We start from the raw sequence: 22295 nt of genomic DNA on the forward strand, positions 1-22295 counted from the left end.
TTCTTATTAAAAATCAATTCAGTTTAAATACCTAGTATGAATTACTATATTGGTACTTTATCAGGTTCCAGACTCATTTATCATCATTTTCTACTTAAAAGGAGGTTTTAATTTGAGGAAAAATGTAAAGAGGAAAAAAAAAAAAAGTTTGTCAGTGTAATATGGCTGCAAGTGGGCTGGGAGGCAGGAGTGACAAGAACAACAAGAGGAGCTCAGTTACCAATCGCAAGTTTCTATTATTTCCTCCTTTTTTTACATTGCGGGGTCGTAATGTAGGCAGCTCCCTGGATGAGGCGCTAGGAAGACATCAACTTTCACCCACAGCTGGTCAACTCCTAGTCAGCAGTTGACAAACACCATGTAACTGTGGGAGAAAACCCACGCAAAACTAAAGAGAATTTGAACAAAAGAATTGAATCAAGCAGAGGTGTGAGACCAAGTTCCTGGAGATTCAAGGCGGCAGGAGCACTAAGCACTGCGCCACTATCTTCCCCACCTTCCTTTACTTGTTGTAAGGGTTTTGTTCTTAGTTCTAACACCAATACCCAAATGAAGTATGTTTTAATTGTAACTGAATTATTTATGTACTGCAGGAAAGACACGCAGGTTAGATGAACCGGCAGTGCTAAAATGGACCCCTGTGTGTGTGTGTGTGTGTGTGTGTGTTGGGGCAGTTCACCCTGTGACAGACTGGTGCCTGGGTGGTGTACCTGCGTTGCACCTTAAGATTGCCTGGGTAGCCTCCAGTGGCTCTGCAACCCCGCCGTGGAGAAGTGGGTTAGGAAGACTGGTTTGTGGTTTATAGGTTTAAGTGCTGGACTGCAGACCTCAAGGAAGCAGGTTCCACTCTTGGCATTTTAGTAATTCCATGAAGTGTGCGCAGTAAAAATGCAGCGTGGTACTGTGGCAAAGCTAACGAAATTTAATCCATATGATTGCTAGTAAAATCCTGTGTCTGCAATACGATGTGACCCTGAACAAGCCACTTAACCTGCCTGTGCTCCACTGTGCACAATGTAACATAAGTATAAAGATACACAAGTAAAATTTGTTAGGATGATAAAAAAGGGGGTTTCAGCCAAATAAAAGAAAGTAAGATTAAAAACAAACAAAATAAAAAGCAGCAGACATGGATGTCATGCACCTTCCACAAGTTAAACCTGTTAGTTCCTCGTTGCTTTTCCTCAAGACCACCGCCATTCTAACACACAGTAAGCACTTCAGGATTTTGGCTTAGTGTTTCATCATATTTGTCTGTTGCTGCTGCTTTGTGTTTTCTATAACACGCGTCCTTCATTTTGGACTTCCACAAAACACCGCGCCTTGGACTTTATTGAGGGTCGGTCACACACACACACACACACACAGCGTCAACAAATCCTTTATCTTGGCCATCTATGGGCTCCTTTGTTGATTATCTCCTAATACATGGTGCCTACATGTTCTAAATTCAAACTTATGTTCGTCATTATATTACTGGACTTGGCCCTTGTATTTGAGGACTGGAGGTCCACATGCTCCACTAGTAGTTAATAATAAATCAATTCAACAGAGTTTAATTTTATATAGTGCTCCACTCAGAGTAAAGGTGAAGCTCATAGGTAGATGCAAATACAAAATTTGACTACTTACATAAGGAACGCATGTAGGGCCAAATATTAGTTGAAAAGGACATGAAAACAAAATTTGAATGCAATGTCATCAATTTCAGGCCTACTTAATCATATTCAGAGTCTTGGCAGCTGAAACTTAACCTGGCAGCAGACTTAAGGCACAGGCCACCGCTCTACAAGAAACCCGTCTATAGCATATACAAGCATGGCTTGGCTTTCTATACACCTATAGCATGGCTTTATCACGCACCTAACTACACAGGAACAAAATGAAATTACCAACTAACCTAACACACCTAACCGAACATGCACAGCTTTGAAAAGGTGGGCACACTACCAGAACATCAGGAGGAAAAAGTCACGCAGACTAAGGAAAAACAAAACACACGCAGACGCCTTACTGACGACAACAGAGGGCAGGATTCAAATGTAAGACGCTGGATCCATGAGGCACAGGCTCTAACCATTGTGCCACCGTGCTGCTCTGCACAGTTCACACTGTGTCGATGTGTTTCAGTGCGTGGGCTTACTTACATGTGGTGTTGCTTTCTCTCCCTCTCTAACTGCACCTTATTTAAAATAATTATTAAAGAAACTGATCTCCTGCCACAGTGTTTCATCCAGTCTGCCAGCTGTTAGATCACCTTCATCATTCTTAGAGGAAACATTTTTTCCTAACCTTTTTCTTTAAAAATAGTGTGTGAGTGTGTGTGTGTGTGTGTGTGTGTCACTTTCCCAAGAATTAAGCTGAAGGAGGACAGACGTCCTGCAGCTTTCCATTACCGCTTTACAGAGTGGTGCTATAGAGTAAGATCCGGGTGGGAAACCAACCGCTGGGAGTTTTCTTTCAACTTTATTCCAAGGAAAAACCATTTAAAGCCAAAGTTCACTAAATAAATGAAAAAACTGGAGGGCTCATAGCCCCCAAACTCCATATAGAGAGGACAGAGCCCCCTAGTGAACAGTCTAGCAATACCACTGTGTGATTCAACAATCAATGGAGAGACCTTTGACACATTTCAAAATTCCAAGAAAAGCAGCACTTTGAAATCTCTGCGCCTTTACTAAAATGACTGAACTATGGCTGGGATTTAAAAATCACTTTTTATGAACATTTGACTTAATGAATAGTAAATACAAGAAAAGTCTTAGACTTGTGATATAAAGCTCATCAGTGCCTCTGTGAAGTCCACACATTCCTTGCGTGTCTGCATGGCTTTTTCAACTAAGGGATTCTGGGTTTCATTCCAAAAAGGAGACATGCGAGTTAAGTTGACATGTAACTCTAAATTATTACTTCATGTCCGAGTGTGCCAAGTGATGAACTGGTGCCCTTTGTCCAGAGCTGGTTCTTGCCTTTCACCCAATGCTGCCTGGATAAGCACCGACAGCACATTGGTTTAAGAAGGCTTAGCAACAAATAATATTATTATTATAACCCACTTGCCCGATTGCCACAATTTGGGTTGTTTTCTCTGCACTGAATCACACAATCGCTTAAGCAATTAAAGGACGGCGCTTGGCCAAATGATGCAGAGGGCAGTCAAGTACACGCACCCAACGCCCCTCCAGAAAAAGAAAAAAAAAAAATTCATTATTTTTGGGCCATGCTTCTATTATTAATATCTACATACAGATACACTCACAAAGTTATCTGAACTGCCATCTGATTATCTGGATCGTTAACTACCAGGTAACGTTTGTGGTTGGTCGGCCAGGGGGCAAACATCCGCCATGTCCTCTCAGTTGTGAGAAGCAGATCACAGATATGCGAGTCAATATCTGCCAAATAACACAAAGAGTACACAACATGCGTTTCACCCTAATTGGCACTCGTCAGGTGGACGCACTTTTGCTTTCCCTTTTGGGGATCGAACCTTGGATGTCAGCGCCAGAGGTGAAGCCTCGGATGTTGCGCCATGGTGGCTGGTTAGCTTACTTGAGGGTGAAGATCAGAATTTCACATTCATTTAAGGTGAAACATATGTTGTGTACGCTTATTACAGAGTTCATTTTTTAAAATAACACTTCTGGTAAATCTAAAAACCAATACAGGAGCTGTTAAACTCTTTTGACACAATGCAACATCCACGAGTCCAGCTCTCTGTTTACACACTCTGCTTTACCCATCATGTAGAGCCGAAAAGACTGTCCTAACAGCAAAGGGAACCAATCCTGAACAGAATGTCATCGTTCAACTATCCACTGGGTGCAACTGCTGTGCTCCACTCAGGGTTAGGGTCATCAGAGCCAACCCTGGATGGGGCATTAACAACTAACTCTTCACCCATTGCGCTAAGTGCCCACCATGCCGAATTCAGAATCAGAAGGGCCAGAAGCTATCTCAGCAGCAGTAACCGGCCAGTCCATCAGAGGGCGCTGTCACTCACATACTGTATCTGCAAATCACTCAGAACTGGATGGGGTACCTGATTCTTCCGGCACACAGCTGTACTGGGTGTTTTATTTGTCAATAAGACAAAAAAGATAAAAATAGAATCTCTTAATACTATGGTGATACACTCAAGAATATGTTTATAGAGTGTAAAAATGTGTGACTGGACAGATTGAGGGGGAAAAAAAAAAAAAAAGTCCAAAGAACATTAAAAATATAAAGGTAAAGAATAAGAGCATGGCAAATAAATTGTAAAAATATTGTAGCATGCTAAGAACTGTTGTAAAAATGAGAAAGCATGATAACTACATTTTAAAACGCTTGAAGCATGATAATAGCTATAAAATATAGTGACATTATAAACAGGCTGCCAAACATAGCAACTTGGAAAATAAGTTGCACAAAAAAAAAAAGATATATAGTAGACTAAATAATTCACAAATGTGTGTGACACATTTATAACATAATGCAATAAATGTTAACTGAAAAATAAATAACAATTACATAACCAAATTGGCTGGTATGATCAGTAGATTTTAGAAGCAACATTTTGGCACTTTAGTGAATATGAAGACTGAACTGCTGTTTTGAATTTGTATGGATTTTCTCACTTTTGTTTTGCACTGATGCCATCCCATTCTATTTCCAATATTATATACCATGTATATATACACACACACACACACACAGTGTCATGCAAATGTTTGAGCACCCCTGGTCAAAAATTTCTGTTACTGTGAATAGCTAAGCAAGTACAAGAAAATCAGATTTTTAAAAAAGGCACAAAGTTAGAGATGACTCAATTCTTTAACATTTTAAGCATCATCTACAGTTTCAAAATTGCAAAAAGAAAAGACCCGAAGCACAACTTTAGGCTCCCTGCATGGTCAGTACTTAGTACGACTCCCTTTGGCGAGCATCGCAGCTTCATGTCATTTCTTATTTGAGGTAATCTTACCCATTCATCCTTGCAAAAGGCTTTCAGTTCTGTGAGATGCTTGGGCCGTCTTGCATGCATTTCTCTTAAAGGTTTACCCACATATTTTGGACTGGGAGGGCCGTGTCAAAACTGGTAGTCCAGTGAGGATTTTCAGGTGTGTTTCACATCATTACCTTTCTGTAGAAGCCATCCTCTTTTCGTCCTCGGCTTTTTTAAACAGTGTGATGTTTCCTTCCAGAATTTGCTGGTATTTAACTGAATCCATTCTTCCCTCCAACAGTGAAATGTTCTCCTTGCCACCCAAAGCACGATCGATCCACCCTCATGCTTAACCGTTTTAGAGATGTGTTTTTCATGGAATTCTGTGCCCTTTTATCGCCTAACTTGTGTTTGCACATTTTGGCCACAAAGTTGTCATTTGATTTCAATAGTCCACTGGACTTGCTTCCAAAATACATCGGGCCTATTTAGAGGATCAATGGCAAACATCGGACATTAAATGTTATAGTGAAGGCACAGAAAGTTTTCTTCTGATGACCTCCTATTTGCACAGGTGTCTCTGCACCACTCCAGAGTCTGTTAAATTATCCTGAAGGTCTTTTATGGTCAGACAGGGGTTTTAATTTGCCTTTCTAGCATCTCTTCAAGTAGTTTGAGGAAAGTTTTCTTGGTTTCAACTTGACCGCCTCCACTGTTCCTGTTAACTGCCATTTCTTAATTACGTTACGAACTGAGAAAACAGCTAAGTGAAAAAAAACTGTCATTTTCTTCTAACCTTCGCCTGTTTTGTCAGCATCGGAGTGTTAGGCAGCTGTTTAGAAGAGCCCAACACCGTGAATCGTTAGGACAAAATGTGAGAAAATCAGTGTACGTATGTGGTTTTGAAATTTAAATCACCTGGGGCCTTATGAATAATGTGGTGTAGAATTCACACTAAAACATGGCGTACGGACAAAAGTGGAAATGTGCATACGCACAAAAAAATTCAGATGCACAAAACCCTGCGTAAGCCAACATCCACGCACTTCCACTCCATAAATCCTGGTCAGCGTAAAATGTAATGCACATGCACACACCTGCCTCCCCACTCCACCTCCTCCCAGAATTTTGCATATTTTAATATGTAAATGAATATAAAATATCCGTTTCAGTGGAGTGTTTTATTAAAAGCCAATGGCAAAAGAACGTATAAAAACAAAGAATTTCACCAAATGCGAAGAGGAGGTCCTAACTCAGTGAAGTGGAGGCAAGGAAAAAACATACATTTTGGTGGCTTAGGCAGTGGTATGGGCAACAGATGGAATTTGATGGAATGACACTCAAAAGTTCAAGTTCAGAAAGTCAAAGTGCCCAAAATTTAAAAAAAAAAAAAAAGAAAAGAAAAGAATTGCTCCGAAATCGACATGAAAATGAGAGTCAAACCCCTATCGCCTGAGTGTCATGCAGAAGCATATTAGGGAAAGAGAAAAGAAATAAAATAGGATTAATGTGGAAATTGAGATTAATTTTATCATTACAAGAGTTTCTTATCCCATCATAACTGAAGTAGCACGTTACATGCTTCATATTCTGGGTGTTTGAATCACTACGTGCTTCATCTTTCACAGACAGGAGCGTGCAGGCAAAGACTACCACAAAGAATACATTACATTCATGAAATTACAGCTCTCTGAACATTTTAGAATACTAAGATGTATACCTGATATAATTTTCATGAAGAAATGCAATAAAGCGAGTATTAAACACGTGGGGGCGCCCTGGTAGCGATGAGCTGGCGCCCTGTCCAGGGATTGTTCCATCCAGGGTCACGCATGTCCCAGCAAGCATCTTGCGGGAGACAGAAATAATTAAATATAGCAGTACGGTCTCTGTCAAATGTAGCAACCTCCAATCCTTCCGTTTTCTTTCTCCACGTAACCAATCACCACACAATTAGCTCTGTAATAAAATGCAAAACCAGCTGTAAGCTTAGAACGCAGATTCTTCAAAACGTTTATGGACCATGGAATAATTAAACATGTATAATGAAGATGTTTCAATCCCTCCAGGTCACACCAGTCCCAAAAAGCATCAAGCACGAGGCAGGAACAATCCCTGGATGGGGCACCAGCTCATCACTACCGGTGTGACACAGATCTCACACATGTTTAACTATCAGCAGTATACATTATTTAAATGAAGTTAATTTATCTGTAAAATTCATGCATTGATGGATTTCATCATGAAAATATCAAGTATACATCCTAGTATTCTAACAGTACACAGTTTCAAAAGGATAGCTCTTGGAAATCTATAATCAACTTAGAAGCCAATCATCATCATCTATAAATATGCGCTCTCTTCTATTGAATTTAACTGATTTCCTTTATTGTCAGTGTATGGTAGAAGGAGATTAAATATATAAATCCTCCATAAACATACTTTCCTATAAAATGACAACAATATGATGATAAAAATAATGAAAATATACAATATGAAAGTATAAAGTACAACAAACATGTGCATATGGTATAGATAGTGCAAATGGTTCATAAAGTGTCTCAGGTGGTGCAGTCTTACAGTGAGGTGATTGGAGTTCTAAGTACAAACAGTTCTACTGGAGCACCTGATGGACTGACCAATTGTCTTTACAGCTATTGGGATGAAACAGTTTGAGCCTCGAGGTCCATGCAGGAAAGGCTCGGATAGGTTTGCCAGATTGGAGAAGTTCAAATAGACTGTAGCACGGCTGAGTGGAATCCAAGCAGATGCTGGTGGCTCTCTTTAAGGAGCGTGTGCTAGAAATGTCCTCCAGGGCTGGAAGTTGTATCCCGATAATCCTCTGCACTCTCAACACAATGCGCAGTACAGGTTTCCGATCAGCTATGGTGCAGCTATGATACCACACACACACACACACACACACACACACACACGCACAATGGGTTAAAAAACTCTCAGAGGTGCACTAAGGGTAACAACGCTCAAGCGGATGTGGTATTTAGAATAGTTTATTCATTCTGTGCACCATTATATTGTTACAGAATGATTACAATCAAGTGAATTAAATTTGTAAACAATATGCAGTGAATTTTGGAATTTGATAAATTCTGATTCACTGATGAGATTCTGGGGGGAAAAAAAAAAAAACACAGCAGCACTGCTTTGACGTTAGGTGCTGCCAGTTTGCAAAACTGAACAGGAAAGTGGGTACGCATTGGGCTGCTGTGAGAATGTATGTGGCTCTACGGCAAGTTTAGTTTTTATACATTGCGATGTAAGCGTGGAAACTGGCGTATGCAACATTCTTGTGTGTGTGCACCATTTATAAATGAGGCCCCTGGTCTTTCCCAACAATAACTGCGAATAAGCCATAGACCTAATGAGCTGATGAAGTTCCGACACCTTGGTAAAAGTCACCTGAGACCTCTAATCTCCACAGGTGCCCAACTCTTTGCATGGTGTTTTTTTCTACATTTGTACAAAACAAAAATACACTAATCACGTATAAAACTCTGAAAAATAGGTTTCATTATTAACTTTAATGGAGATTTTATCTTCTACTCACTTCATTATTCACAGAAACTTTAACCATACAGTACATAAAAACAAATACTGTCTGTAAAATATTAAGGGGTCTGAATCTACAGTGTAATATGTATTCTATTCACACACAAACACTAGCTGTGCTACCCATTCTTAGACACATTGAAATCTAAATAATTAATGTAGAACTCAGCGAGAACGTTCATAGTGAACCATGCAATGCATATGTCTCTGTTGTTATATGCCATTTGGTATGGGATTCACAAAAGCAGTATTAAGGATTGTGATGCCCCGTCTTTTGAAATGACAGAGACATAGCAACCGGACTGACACACAGACATTTCATTAAGATGGATTATTGTCAAGTGTATGGAGTTTAGTGCAATTCTTTATTTTATGTGCTAATCTAGTTTACATATGTATCACCATCTGTTGGAATGACAAATGCAATTCATTTTAATACTTAATGTTTGTAAGGCACCATCTTAATTACATACACTATATATACATATATATACACACACATATATACATATACACACACACACATATACATACACACACACACATATACATACACACACACATACAGTATTACACAAATAGTCCAAAGTCCCATTTCATGGATTTGGAAGGAAACCCACGTGGATACTCTTGTCAGATTCTGCACCAAAAACAGTCATGTGAAGTAGCAACACTAAGCTCTCAGTCACTACGCCACCCCCTAATCATATTAATTACATTATCCATCTATCCATCTTCTAAACAGCTTATCCAGTTCTGAGTCATGGGCATAAAAATATTATGATGAACACATTCTTGTCAGGTCATCTGTGCTGCATAAAAGAAACAGATGTGACACATGATGAGCACACTGCTGCCTTTTCATTCAGTGCCAACAAGGTCCTCCTTTAATGACTTAACGTGAACTCCATTATGACACTGTGTATTTACACTAAGAATTTCAGTTTTTGGAAATTGTTTTCAGTCTTATAAAGTTCTGTTTCCCTGAGACGTGTCCATTATGCTCCTTCAGTGTGAGCAGCTAACTGCCTCCTGAGATCTCTTGTATGTTACACGGACTACAGCAGCATTTCTCTTACCTTCTACCACAGCTTTCATTCTGATGCCTTCTCTGCTCTGCCATTTATCACCTCTTACTGTCACTCTGCTCCAGCATAAATTCTAGTCACTCTTCTTGTCTGTGTGATTCAAAGTCGGTCATTGGTTCAAATTTTGAACGTTTCCCTTTTGACTCATCACTTGCTTCAATGATCTTGTTTCACACTCTGTCAGCTTCTTGCTTTACGGTGCATTATGTGTTTCCATAGGATCTTTGGAAGGTCTTCAATGTAAGAGATAAATTTAAAAGAGTAATTAAAAACTTAATTGATTATTGGATATCTTTTTAGTTTACAATGTGCACTGATTCAGTGAACAGCTGCCAGAAACAGTTCATCGGTTCATCCATTTAGTTTGCAAACCTGCTTTCTTCATTACAGGGACTTTGCAAACCAAAGCTTAAACTGATAGCATCAGGTAAAAAATAGGAAGTAAGCTTGAATGAGTTGTCAGTCCAAACACACACACACACACACACACACACACACACACACACACACACAGAAGCTCAAATTCACTTGATCCAATTCAGGGTCCTGGGGGGCTGAAGTTTATTCTGACAGTACCAAGTGCAAGGCAGGAAACAGTCCTTGAGAGGGCGCCAGTCCATCACAGAGCACACACATACACACACCGACAGTCACACTCGCACCAGGCCAATTCAGAGTTGCCGGTTAACCCAATTTGCTGATTTGAGAGGAACCAACAGGAAACCCATGAAAACAGTGGGACGATATACCAACACTACACAAACAATGACAAGGTTGGGGTTTCAAATCCAGAATGTTCAATCCATGAGACATCAGTACTAAACATGGCTTTCCCACACTGCTCCCAATTCAAAAGCAATTTCTATTACATTTCATTTTGCCGACACCTTCATCCAAACCAAAAAACTTCCACAACACAAGCACAGACGGGCTACATCACTTTTCATGTTCTAAGAAATTAGGGTTAGGGTTACTTGCTGCCTTTTTCATGGTGAACATCACTCTAAGACACAAAGGAAATGGGTTTCCAAATTCCTATAATGGAAGACCAAACAAATGGAGTAACTTGCACTGGGTTGTGTAGGCGATGTTATTTTAGATGCTTCCTTTTTCAGTTAATGATATTCCATTATACTTTACAGCCATAGCATTTGTGGGCAGATGGATGGATGGATGGATGAGAGGCACTATATATTAGATAGGATATACAAACTAGATTAGCACACACAATTAAGAACTGCACTGAACTCCATACACTTGACTAGAATTTCCCTTAATAAAAGGACAAGTGACGGAGTCTGTCTGTGTGTCCATCCCATTATAACTCTCATTCCAACAGATGGCACATCAGAAATTACCCCTGCTTTTACAAATCCCAAACCAAATGGCATATAACAGAGACATATAAATTACATGCAGACATTAATGCTGAAGTCTATGCTGATATTATCTATACATCTATGAGTGAGTGTGTGTGTGTGTGTGTGTGTGTATGTTTTAATACAATGCAATGGCATCTACTTTATAAAACGTCTATATCATCTTTCAGATAACATAAAATGATTAAATATTGCTTCTAAAATAACGTTATTCAAGAACCCATTTGTGTATTATGATTCTACAAGTAGACACCTTTCAACTAAACTGATAGCCAAATTTATTCCCCTTTCAGACATTTAAAATGATCATGAATTAGTTGAAATTAAAAGATACAGATATGTCTTTCTATAATTCTACAAGTTGCACATATCTTCAGGTCCTCACTTGTTGCAGTCATGTTAATCAGACTCCAAATGTGTCCTGCCATTCCCCTGGCAAAAAGGAAGTATTTGAAAATGAGGATTTAGAGCTGACGCTTGTTGACAGCGACATTGAATGAATGGAACATAAAAGAAAATGAACAGGCCATCATTACTGATAACACTGCTATTAGGGAGCTACTTCAAGTCGGTGGCTTTCTGCACAGGCTCTCTTTTGTATTGCATGCACATTTGCCCACTTGCTTTAATCAGGTGAAGCACGTCGTAAACTTTTTCTACCATAGCAGTATTGCTAGAAATGTGCTTAAAGAGGAGCGACGCTTACTGGACTTGGCAATACACAGACTTGTGATCGATTCAGTCATGCAATGGAAGAAGGCATTAGAAATGTTAGAAAGGTTTTTAGGGCAACAGCGAGTCATATTAGCAGCTTTGTTTTTAATGTGCGATTGTCACGTAGGAATCTACTGCCCTGGATGTTCAGCTGTCACAAGTTACGGCTACTCTACGCTGTCCTGAGACACGTCACGATTCTTTTCTTGAGATCTTGCTAAAGCCTCGGTACAATAACTTCACTTAATTTCTTCCTGGTTGGTATAGCATACTGCAGTTCAAAAACCTTTATCATTTGTCGAACGCTCTCATTTTCAACAACAGTGTAGTAGGGTCTCGTATCTTTACAGACAGAAGCTGCTACAGATTTTTTTTTTTTTGGGCACGTGGCAAATTAAATGGGAGCTTGGAGCTACCGCCGTATTCAGAGTGGATTGTTTAGGTTCTAATGGTTTGGATGTTGACTGAGATTACGTTTTTGGGCGACGTCAGGGTAAACGATTCCTCAAATTTGTTGTGTTATAACAATAATTAATGTCCGAGTTACACAGCTTACACCCTATGGGTACCTGTAGTACGTCCACATATTTAAGTGTCTAAAATGTGGAGTTCAGTTAAAGAGAACACACCATTTTATGCAAAGTAGTAAAGTGCTTTTTCAGCAGAACGCCTTAACGGACGCATTAGCAACACCTACTGGACTGGATGCCAAAAATCTGCATATAGTAATTGAGCAGGATAGAGATTCACAAGGCCAATCTTGAGATTTGAAGAATTGTATCAAATTTTTTAAATGAAAAATAATGATCAATTGGGAAAAAAAAAAAAAAATCGATATTTTTACCCAGGCTAGTCCAGACTAAATCTATTACAAACTTTTGTTATATTTCCTTTTAAGAAAAATTACAATAAAATCGACACTATGTATGAAGTCGAGACCTCTCAGCAGCATCAATATCTCCTCTCTCATTGGGGGCATGGACATAGCAAGGACAGACATAGGATCTGACCTGAAAAGTAAGCTTTGGAAATTTGGCTGCTTTCTCTTGCAGTCGAAATTTAACATCTTACTAAAGAAAGAGACATCCAGTAACAGGACAACTCAGTAATCAGGCAGGAGAAAAGCTGGTCACTGTGTCTTTTAATTACACCTCAGCAAAATGCCTTGTAGGGAGCATTCATCAAAAAGCAAGTCTGTTACCGGCTGGTCAGAGAAACAAAGAATAGACGTTCATTTTATAGACTTCAATTTACATACAGTGTCAATCAATGCACACATTTTACTCTGGTTGGTCCATTGGTTCACACCCAAATGATTTATATAAAGTCTATTATATTATATTCTGGTGCTTCTTGAGGTAGGTGGTGGCTCATCTCAAACGGTATAAGAACCACCTGCATAACACACGGTGTCCATTCTAGTCTGCCGATTTCTTAGCCATCTCTTAGTCATCTGTCTGTACATTGTGTATTACATCAGCCATTCTTTATTTACTTGACCATCTCAGTATTTTTCCTAAACCAATTCTAATATTTCAGTCCACATTTTGTTGTTCACTTGACCTTTATCTCGTTTCTGACATGTATTAACCCTTCATGCTATTTCTTAAATAAATGAATGGTATGCTACCCTAAAATTATTCTTCCACACTCTCTTGCACTGCCATGTTAGAGGATTGCTGTTGATAACAATTCAAGATCCAAAGTCTCCCCCAAAGTTGGGTTTCCTCAGATCCAGCCATCTGGCAGCCCTAAAACTAGATTGATGAAAAAAAGTGAATAGATGGATGGATGGGACCTGTCTAATTTTTTCAACCATATTTGTGAATAAGTCCGGGGTGATCTGCAAGTTTCAGCTTTACCTCAAGTACTTAAAATGTTTGTATATCTTCAGGCAGCCAAATTTAACTTTCATTAAAAAAGCAGCCCATTCCATCAATGTTATAAACTTAAAAGGCGATTATACAGTCATTTCAGACTCGCTCAGCTATACAGAATGACAGGCTATTTAATCCTAAACATCACTTTGAATAAAAACACAAGCAGAATACTGTAAATAATGCAAGGCCGTCTAAACAACATACATATACAAGAGGTCTTCTCAACAGATTAACAGCAGCCTGCAATTCACAGCAAAAGCCCAATCCAATTAAGTTTTTTGCAGCTGGAAGAAAACGCTCAAGTAAACATGTTCATGCAATTATAGGAGCACATGGGAAGCAATATTCATTTAGATTCAATTTCCCTGTAATTCAATGAAACATTGATCTTTATCTCCAAATACAAGATGTATGTGAGCTGTGCAAATGTAACAGCAAAAAGCAGGCATTGAAATGGAATTGAAAAGTACATTTAATAAAAAGCATAGTGTAAAGACTTTTCTGGGTTATTTTGGAGAGTTTTAGAAGTATTAACACCACTTTGCCTCTGCCTCAATGGTTTAACAAGACCCCCACTGAGCCATGCTCAGAACACAGAAAGCAAAGCAAAGCTATCCTTTGTATACGAGTGTGCTGGGCATCCCATGGGTAATATGGAGCTGACCCCAATATGAGTCTCCTCTCTTCCTTCCATAAGATTATGGAGTGTGCCACTGGGAATTTGTGCTCAATCAGCCCAAGGAGCATTTATGAAGTCAGAAACCGATGTTGGACAAGACGACCTGGCTGGCAATCGGCGTTCCAATTCATCTCAAAAGGTGTTCACTAGGGTTGAGGTCAGGGCCCTGGGCAGACTAGAGTACCTCCACGTCTTTTTGTACACAGTCACACAAAAGGGCCTTCCCCAAACTGCAGTGTGCAATTGTGCAAGATGGCTTTGGAGCATAACAGTACCCTTCACTGGAACCAAGAAAAGCCTGCCATTATCATTCCTGCACTAAACTTTATAATGGGCACTAGGCAGTCCAGAAGGTAACGCTCCATTGGAATCTGCCAAAGACAGAGACGTCCATAAGACTGACATAGTGAAGCATCGCTACAGAGAATACGTTTATACAGCCCCACAGTCACATGGAGGCGTTGCTTTACATCACACCAGCTTATGTTTGGCATTGTACAATTTTAGCTGATGTGGAGCTGCTCAGCCACAGAAATCCTTTTCATGGACCTTCCAGTGCACAGCTCTTGTGCTGATGTTGCTTCCAGAGACAATTTAGACCTCTGTTGTGAGTGATACAACAGAGGAGAGGCCATTTTTATGCACAGTGCAGCTCCACTCTGTCAGTTTGCATGGTCTTCTACTTTGTGGCTTCTCGAGGATTCCATTTCACAATGACAGTACTTACACAAGTTGACCAGGGCAGATCTAGCACAGCACAACCTTCATGTACTGACTTGTGACAAAAGTGGCTTCCTTCGATAGTGGCCCATTTAAAGTCACTGAGCCCTTCAGTACGACTCATTCAACAGCCAACGTTTGTCCAAGGAGACTGCAAGGCTAGGTGTTTGAGTTAATGCAGCAGGTAACAATGGCTGTGGCAGTCATTTGGACGGAGGTCCACATACTTTTGGCCACATAGTGTAGAAGCAGAAGGAGTGACAAACATTCTCAGAACACCTGTAGGCACGACAGAGCACAACTTTAAAGAAGGTTCACTGGAGGGGGATCATTTGGAGAAAGACCCTCACCGTGACATTAAAACACTGAACTCCCTCAATCTGCTCACAGGCTGAGCATCCCCACATAAACCACCACTAAGCACAAGAATCACAAGATCGTGACCTTGGTGAATAGCTTTAGTTTTATGTATCACATACATTAAAAGCATCATTATTGTCACACTATAATCAGATTTCACGATTTAATACTTAAAATGTTAAAGAAATGAACTTGCTTTAAGTAAGAATACTCACAAGATTCCATTGCTAATAAAATGTACTTCTGCGCACAATTAGCAGCTCACTGCCAGTAGAGTAAACCGATTGTGCAATAAGTAAAACATTAAATATTTAATTAGATTTGTCTTCAGTGTGCTATTATAAAGAAATTATAAATCTCTCTCTCTATTATATACATTAAAAAAATCCAACATCTGTCTGCTTTTCACGAGAGAACTACTTAGCGGATTTTGATCAGGTTTTTTTCTGTAATTTGCTTGAACATTAAGGTTGATTTTGCAACTTCTCTCATCACACTCAGTATCAGTTTGCTTGTGGTGCCGATTTATTCGCACAAATCCAAGAGAGAGACTGCGGGCTGAGGGGAGGGGGAAGCGTGACCCTCCTCACTCCTGCGCCAGCCTCCTCTCAATTCGGTCTACCTCTCGCCACGTGATGGAGCGCACCTTGCCTTTGTTTAGCTAGTGATACCCATTTGCTCAGCAGACATTTTGATCTACAGATTATTAAGGAGTAACATTTGATGATGTTGAGAGAGAGACACAGAGATGTTTTAGAGGGTACCTGCTGATTAGCAGAGATATCTCGGCCACAAGCTTTTCTCCCCACACAGGGGAGAGCTGAACGTGATCAGATACAGTGCCAACGTTTGATGTTGGAGAGTACCTACCTTCCGCTTGGCCAAAATATATTTTTTGTGATTTTTGAAGTTTGTCCCGTTTCACTAGTACGTGTGTGGAGCTGCAGGGACAGCTAATGTATTTTAAAAAGACTACAGGATTGGGCAGGCATTATGGTGGCGTAGTGCTTAGTACTGCCTTACAGGTTCAACATCCCAAGTTTGAATCCCACGCGAAGCCACTTTCTGTGCCCCATTGGCATGTGCTCTCTGTGCCCCATTGGCATTGTTGTCTCACATCCCCCGAGACTTATGCGTAAGGTTGAATGTGTAGGCAACTGGGTTACTGTCAGAATTAGTGTCTGTGCAGCTTCAATAACACTTTAAACAAAAGCTCCAGTTCACGTCTTTTACTGCTGCTCTTGGCAGCTGGTACACAAAATGCATATCAGGCACTTTGGCAAGGAAAAAGACAAAGCCAATTTATTTCTTTCAAGAGATCCAAACAGAGCTGCAAGAAGGCACCGGCGATTGGAACTTGTCATGTTATCTGTATACTTATTAGTCCTTGGACAAATGGAAAAATTCACATCTTTCTTCTGGATTCAAGACAAAAATGGGGTGAGCCACTCCAGCCATTCCTCAAACATAAAACAAAGCACGCTGCAGCGTCAGTCAGCCTTTTTAGAATTCTTAGCCGATAAGTGAATGAGCCATCTCTTTTAGACTCAACTACAGTATAAAGAGATCAAAACTCTGTTTTTTTTTTTCCCTTCCTTTTTACATTGCAAAGATTCAAAGTTGGGCAGCACTTTATTTTTTTGTTTTGCTGCAACCCTGCACCGCTTGTGTATTTCATTCAGAGGAAAGAATAAACACATTAACAGCTTTCTCTCTGCCACTGTGTATTTTAGAAACAAATAAATAAGGGATGCTCATTCTGTTACTGCACTATTACACAGAACAGGGCACGGTGGCTCAATGGAAATGTTGCTGCCTCACAATAAGGAGACCGGGCTTCACAAATGCAGTTTGCATGTTCTCCCCTTACCTGCATGGGTTAGGTGAATTAGTGATGCTAAACTGGCCACACTGCGTGTGCGTGTGTGTATGTGTGTGTGTGTGTGTGGTTGCCCTGCAATGCATTGGCATCCTGTCCAGGGTTTGTTCCTGCCCTTGCGCCCTGTGCTAGCCTCCAGACCCATCCCAAATTCAACCCTGGTATGGAGTAAGCAGGTTACAAAATGACATGACTATTGCACAGCATGTTCCCAACACAATCAAAAAATAATCTAAGAAACATTCATCTCCTGAGAAGCTTTGTTTGAATGGCAGCTGCAAAGGCTCCAAGTGCAATCAGGAGACTCCTTTAGAGAAGTTCACTGTCAAAAAACAGGAAATAGACCAAGACAGTGTGGCTCTCCGGAGCTCTAAATAGGAAGAGCAAAAGAATGTCCACCCCCATAAATGACCACGTCCATCACTCTGACCAAATTTATTTAGCCTCTAACTAAACACCAAGAGCATTCAATTTAAAGGGAGGCTTCCTACAGGCAGACACCATTTCAAGAAGTTACCAGGATCTGAACCAGTATTTCCAGGTCCTTAAATTTAAAGTTCAAGGGCAGCTTAAAAATAACGCATTTGACCACCCAAAAAAAAACCAAACAAAAAAAAAAAAAAAACACCACAAATAGCCCAATAACTGAGGTAAGCAAAATAACACACTGGAAAGCAGGGGTTTGGTGTTGTCAGAGCTATAGGGTTAAGTACATACCATCAATGCCCCTTTAGTGTCCCCTAAGAGACATTTCAGACTGATGGAACTGATATATACCATCACAAAAAACAAAGTTTACCACTGTAAAGAAATATTCAAGTGTAAATAGCAGTGGAAGGGGTACCAGATGGACGAAAAAAAAAATTTAAAATATTGTAACAATGTGGTTGCAGGGGTTGAAAAACAGCCCAAGCTAGTGTATAGTTTTTAAAAAAGTAGCCCAAATCAAACCTCAACCTATGAAAGCCTATTCCCCAAACCACAGATGGAGATCAAAAAAAGCCCATTTTGGCGATAAAACTGGGGACCTGGCAACACTGAACGGAACCAATGCCAGGTTAAGTGACTTGTTCAAATTCAACCAAAGAAGTCAAAGGCTGGGATTGAAACAGCAGCCCTGAAGCTCGAAAACCAAATCCTCTGCTACCGCATCCTCCCCATCAGGGACAGGGAGGTCAATTCAATTGTTTATTGTTCATCTTTTCCTGTCAGGCAAGTAATTAGTATGTGCCTGTAATTAAACAGTTATGAATACATCGAGTACTGTGAACTTCACGGGGTGCTCTTCTAGATCTATGGACTTCTGGCTCAGATTTTCTCTTAAATCTGCTCCATTCACTCTTCACGGAGTTCAGTCTCTTGGTCTCCCCTTAAACGTTAGAGGACGTTCATGGTTTACAGATGTTTAGCTCTAACACTTAGAGCTATTTTGTTAATCTAATAAAAAGAACTTCAGACAATCTGAAATGCATATCCAAGCATCTTCAAATGTTAATTTGGCCGACTGCCAATGGTTAATGTTGTTCTGTAAATAAATTTACTAGTGCTTATTTTATAGTTAATAACATAATGGTAATATCATTCATTCCAGTCAGTATGAGACTCAGCCTTGCCGAGATTGCGGCTCGTTTCTCTGCTATGCTAATCAGGACACATTTTAATCAGTGTCGGAATAAATTGACTAATAATCCTTTTATAATAAGTAATAATTAGCTTTAGGATTTTTTCCTTCTCCTAAGTGTAAGGTCTTAAATTGACCAGGTTGTTTATCAAAATAAAAAGTAATTTTGATATATGTTTATTCCAAGATAGATATAAATAGACGTCTCTGTCTGTCTGTCTATCTGTGTGTATACATAATACAAGATTACCGGACAAAACAGTCACCTCAGGCTAAATCTGATCTAATCGTGCATAACTCCTTGGGGAGACAAAAGAAAAGCCACAATTCTGTCAGGTATTGATGCCACTCATTTGCGGACAAAGGTGACATCAATTTTCACCCACTCTTCCAACACCTGGAATCCCACAGTTTAGCTGGATTGGTCAGATGGCTCTGCCGGCGTTTCACTATCTGTTTCAAAATAGTCCCACAGATTTTCTATGGGATTTTAAATCTGGGGATTAAGCGAGCCAGTTAAGGTGTGAGAATGTTTCAGAATGTGAAGGCCATTCTGTGCTCAATCAAGAGGCAACACATGGTCATCCAGTAGTCCAATGCAATCCTCTTGGTTCAAGTGTGTTGTCACCCAAACCAAAAGGTCCCATTTCCTCACAACTGAAACATCACCAGAACATCAGAGAGCCACCTCCCTCTTGAAGAGCACCTTGTACACAGTTCCCATGGAAGGCTCCATATGGTTGTGCATCACTTCATTCAAGTACAAGACCAGATAACTTGTTTCCAGATATCAACAAGTCCAGTGTTTGTTGCACTCTGCCCACTGTATTGGTGCAGCTATGTGAACAGCTAGTATGTTAGCAAGGTCCTCTTCCACAGAGCTCAGAGATCCATGACATACAGTTGCCTTCTGAGCATGCATCTGGAAATGGATTGTTGTCAGCTTGTCAATCGACTGTGTGCATCAATTCTTGCCTGGTGGCAAAGCAGTTTGTGGTCATAATGCATGAAACGCAGCAATGGTCCCTACCCATGAGCAGCGTCTTTAGACAGCAGTTCTGGTGAGGATTACCAGGGAAGTCCAACGTATGCCTCTGACAGAAGACCCATTGGACTGTATGCTGTGACACGCCCTCAAAGTCACCAAGCCCTTTGGCATGGCCACATGCAATAATGTGTTTATGCCAATAATTCATGTTTGTTGTGCAACAACAAAAAACGCGAGGCACACCACTACTCCTCGTCACTCTACAAACCCAGGAGCACATGGCACCTGCATTTGTAGGGTGGTATTCATACTGGGGTGCCCTCTGTTGGTGTCTGGACTATGCAGCACCTCTTACAGAGGCGGGGACTAACTTTTGTCAGGTGAGCTCATATATGTATGTGTGTTATATATTGTAAGAGAGCAGGGCTGATCAAGAAAAAGGATTGGGGCACCAGTGCGATAAACCTGTATACCTATTACATGAAAACAAAAAGAAAAGAACAAAGAGACATGCAGTCTCGTGAATCAATAAGATCAAAGATTAGTCGCTCCTGGTGTAAGAGTCCTTTACTCCCAGATACAGAATCTTAACTGAACGCCAACGCCTGGTGGAAATTCTGAGACCTTACTGTCCTGGCAACCAGCTACCTTCTGTTTTAAGGGCAAATGGAAAGAGTTCACCAGATCAGCAACCTATGCTCAGGACGTGAACTGCAATCTACGTACGAGCCTTGAAGATGATGCTCCGTACTCGTGGGTGTCCAACAACATACACTCCACTATGCAAATTCTTTAGGACCACAGTCCTTACACTTGGTTAAGACTCCATTTGCTCTCCAAACAGCCTCAGTTCTTCGTGGCACAGATTCTCCAAAATGTTGGGAAGATTCCCTTGAGATTCAGTTCCATACGGTCACGATTGCATCCTGCAGTTTCTGCTTATTTGTCAGCTGCACATCCATGCTGCTAATCTCTTGTTCTACTGGATTCAGTTCCAGTGACTGGGAAGACCTCTGAAGAATACTGAACTCATATTGTTTATGAAACCAGTTCGCTTTATGACATGGTGCATTGTCATGCTGGAAGCAGCCATTATAAAATGGGTATATTGTGACCATGAAGGGATGGGATGATGAACACATTCAGCATCAATACTCAAATTGACCATGGCATTCAAGTGATGACTTGATTGGCATTAATGGGCCTAAAGTGTACCAAGAAAACATTCCCCAAACCATTATACCAACCTGTTGGGTACATGGATTCACGCTGCTGGAGTCAAATTCTGACCTTTCCACCCATGTGCCTGTGAGCAGAAACTGAGTTTTTTTTCAGACCAGGCTACCATTTTTCAGTTTTGGTGAGTCTATGCCCACCACAACCTCATCTTTCTATTCTTGGCTGACAGCAGTGGAACCCGACATGGTCATCTGTTGTTGTAGCCCACAAGTTTGATTTGTTGTGCATTCTGAGACGCTGTTTCTACCCACCACAGTTGTTCACAGTGGTTACCCGATGTACCCTACTCATTATGTCAGCTTGAACCAGTCTGACCATTCTCTTTTGATGTCTCACATCAACAAGGTATTTCCATTTGCAAAACTCCTGCTCTCTGGCCGGTTTTTCTCTTTTCGTACCTTTCAGAGTAAACTCTAGAGACTGCCGTGTATGAAAATCCTCAAAAGATCAGCAGTTACAGAAATACTCAAACCAATCCGTCTGCCACCAAGAATCATGCCAGTGTTGAAATAACCCTGATCACATTTTTACAATTCTGAAAATTAACTGAAGCCCCTGACGTACACCTGTATGATTTTATGCATTGTGCTGCTGCCACATGATTGGCCGATTATATAAATCGCATGGCTAAGCAGGGATACAGGCGTTTCTAAAAATGTGCTCAGTGAATATACACACATACACACTAATTTTATAGCCACCATCACATTACCATTGGATACCATGTGACAGTCAAAAAGGCACCTTACTTCTGGCTATTACTCAGTTATGCTGTGAAGGTTGAAAAATAAATTTCTTAATGAGAAGTAGAGCAGACAGACACCCGAGCGCAGGTGCACAAAGTCATGTCATACCACAAATCCTGCATCCACCCTCAATACACGCAAATGGAAGATTAGCAGAATGGTGGGAAAATCAAAGTGATGGAAATAATGGACAATCCACTCATCCAACCGTTACAAACTTGTTCAATCTAATTTAAGGTGACTTGGCCTATCATGACAGTATTATGTGCAACATAGGAAACCCAGACTGGGCTCAAATCCATCACACACACACATATACTGTACGCAACACTGGGCCAGTTTAAAATCACCAGTGAAATCAACCTGCACGTTTTGGAGAACAGAAAAGAAAATTGGGATAACTGAAGAAAAACGCACACAGAGACAGGGGGAACACAAACAAGGTTTTGATCCCAGGATACTGAAGCAGAGATATTAAAGTGCGAGCTGCTGTGCCAAAAAGAGA

General features: G+C 40.4%; 1 protein-coding gene across 1 annotated transcript in view; it reads left to right on the plus strand.

The window, feature by feature from the left end:
• Positions 1-22295, plus strand: part of LOC120540089 (free fatty acid receptor 3-like) — a 41942-nt gene that overhangs the window by 378 nt on the left and 19269 nt on the right. The gene's annotated exons all lie outside the window — the stretch shown is intronic.

Source organism: Polypterus senegalus, chromosome 12 (genome assembly GCF_016835505.1).
Source record: "Polypterus senegalus isolate Bchr_013 chromosome 12, ASM1683550v1, whole genome shotgun sequence".
NCBI classification, from domain to species: Eukaryota; Metazoa; Chordata; class Cladistia; order Polypteriformes; family Polypteridae; genus Polypterus; species Polypterus senegalus.